Source organism: Octodon degus, unplaced genomic scaffold (genome assembly GCF_000260255.1).
Source record: "Octodon degus isolate 3935 unplaced genomic scaffold, OctDeg1.0 scaffold00130, whole genome shotgun sequence".
Taxonomy (NCBI): domain Eukaryota; kingdom Metazoa; phylum Chordata; class Mammalia; order Rodentia; family Octodontidae; genus Octodon; species Octodon degus.
In genome coordinates, this window is record NW_004524706.1 from 5735017 (window position 1) to 5737932 (window position 2916).

Consider the following 2916-nt stretch of genomic DNA (forward strand, 5'->3'; position numbering starts at 1 on the left):
GCCACCACATTCAGCAGGTGACCACTTGGACAAACACTTTTCTACACAGTGATCCTCAAACTTCAATGCAGATATGAATAATCTGGGGGAGCATTAGAAAATTCTGATGTGACTTGAGACACCAATTAAATTAAAACCAGTTGTATGTAGGACACTCCTTGAGTTCAATCTCTACCACTGGGGGAAGAAAAAAATGCAGGTACCAGCATTTAAAAAAAAATTCCCAGCTGATTAAAACATTCAACAAAACTTGGAAACCACTGCTATATGTATTATAAGTATAAACATATTCATGCTTGATGGTTATTTCGTTTCTTCACTAAGCTGACTTGCTGCCTTCACTTAGTATGTTTTGGGTATCCTTCCAATCCTTTACTTAACTATTTATTCTTCATTACTTTCAATACTAGCTAGATTGAACACATCAGAACAATGCTCATGTTTTTGCTCTTAGTTAGCAGTGGCTCTCATACTGTCTTATTGGTGGACTCGGGACTTGGGAGTACCTTAGCCACCTACTTCCACATTACTCCAGTGAACAGGCCCGCCTTTCTAACTTCTTCCTTTCTCCACCTGCTACTTCAACTACATACGGCTCCTCCTGCACCTTCCTTGTGGCTCTCCTGGTCTCTTCTTCTTCCTGCCAGCCTTTCATATGCACTTTCCACACTCCACACGCCTACACACCCATCACCCACCTTTACCCCCATGGCGAATTCATTCCCACTACTTCAAGGAAACAGCAGCCAATTACCAATTAGCAACAACTGACACCATTCCCCCCTTTCTGATTTGAAGTTTTTCCAGGCCCCTTTTCTGTTGTTATTGTTAATTAACTTAAATGTGTTCCCCAAAGCACATGGGGCAGCTCTCAAGTCTTCTTTCACATTCTTTTTCTTCCAGAACTCTATGATGAATGGCTTCAACATTCAAGTCCATGTGCTCTCCTAATCTGTATCAAAGTCTTCATCCTTGCATGAGCCCCAGTCACATCATTTCAATTGTTCCTTCCTACAATTCTACCTAGACACAATACTACCTAACAGTTCTACACATCAAAACCCATTTTCTAGAGCAAATGGGTCATTTTCTTCCTTATCTCTATCAAGAGAACAAACTTTCTAGCTCCCCTCATGAAAGTTCAGATTACTTCTTCTTTTGGTATTGGGGATTGAACTTGGGACCTTGTGCTTGTCAGGCAGGCTGAGCTAACTCCCTGGCCCTCAGAGTAAATTTTTTTTTTTTTTTTTTTTTTAATGTATTTGTTTGTTGCAGGGTCTCATTATGCAGCTTGGACTCATAGTGATCCTCCTGCTTTCAGCCTCCCCAGCACTGGGATTACAGGCGTGCATCACTACTCTGGTGCAGTATGTGATGCAGGGGATTGAACCGCGATCCCTGCACTTGCCTAAGCAGGCATTTTAGTCTGCTGAGCTATCTCGGCAGCCCTCCTCAGAGTAATTCTTGTGCTTTTTTCTTTGGGGGCGGGGGGGAGGACGGGACCGGGGGTTGAACTCAGGCCCTTGCACCTGCCAGGCAAGCACTTATTCTACCAAGCTATCTCCCCGGTCGGTCGGTCGGTCTCTCTCTCTCTCTCTCTCTCTCTCTCTCTCTCTCTCGTGGTACTGAGGATCAAACTCAGTATTCTGTTCTATTATTCTCTCTCTCTTTTTTTGTGGAACTGGGGATTGAACTCAGGCCCTTGCGCTTGCCAGGGAAGCGCTTATTCCACTGAGCCATCTCCCCGGCCCCTCAGAGTAACTCTTGACTCATCCTTTTGTGCTTTCCCTGCAGCCATGTCTTATTCCTATAACCTTTACAATTCCTTTGGTCAGGGCCAGCGAGATAGCTCAGTGGTCTAAAGCACCTGCTTAGGCAAGTGTGCAGGGACTGCAGTTCAATCCCTAGCACCTCATGTTGTGCCAGCCCTGCCCCCAGGGTAAGCTGAGCCAGCCACAAAAAAATGAATGAATGAATAAAATATTAAAAAAAAAATTCATTTGGTCAGCAGTAGACTCCTTATAATCTTATAGCATACTAGGATAGACACTGTTAAAAAACACATGGCAGCACCATGAATATTAATCTGGGAAAGATAATCTAGGGAAGATATTTTATGAGTCGGCCTTGGAGCTGAATTCTGAATGTATAATGAACTTTGGAAGTAGAATATATCTGTGACAATTAGATCCTCTAGGCAGAATTCAAGACTGAGTAAGGAGCACAATGTTTTAGAGAGGGATGAAAATTCTTTCTTTTTCTTTTTTTTTTGACACAGGGTCTTACTATGTAGTTCAGATTGGTCTTGAACTCACTATGTAGCCTAGGCTGGCCTGAAATTCCCAGTGGTCCTGCAGCCTAAGCCTGAGTGCTGATATTACAGGTATATGCCACCATACCCGGCAAGGTGAGCTGGTAATTTCTGAGGAAGACAAAAAGACAGGATTGCAAGGGGAGAACTTAGAAAATGATGCAGATTGGACAAGTTCTTGAGCAACCCTATGGGGAGTTCTACAGCAAAGATTACTCATGAAAAGAATTTTGCGTTGGGCATAAAGAGCTGGGCTCCATGTGTCTACCAAGCTCATACTCTATCACGGGTAAGGCGCTGTCAAAGAGTGTGGCTCTGGCTTAAAAGTGCTGGTGGATCCCCAACACAGTCAATTACAGGATATTAACTATGTTCCTTGGAACTAAATGGAAGGTTGAGGGTTTTTTTGAGACAGGGTCTCAGTAGGCCAGGCTGGCTCTGAACTCACTATGTAGCCTAGGCCAGCCTAGAACTCATGATAATCCTCCTTCCTCAGCCTCCTGAGTGCTGGGCTTTTAGGTGTGTGTCACCATGCTCAGCAAGGGAGGTTCCTTTTTAAAGGGATATCTGAGTAGCACATCTCCTTTTTATTTATTTATTTATTT

General features: G+C 43.6%; 1 protein-coding gene across 1 annotated transcript in view; it reads right to left on the reverse strand.

The window, feature by feature from the left end:
• Nucleotides 1–2916, reverse strand: part of Sf3a3 (splicing factor 3a subunit 3) — a 22255-nt gene that overhangs the window by 15241 nt on the left and 4098 nt on the right. The gene's annotated exons all lie outside the window — the stretch shown is intronic.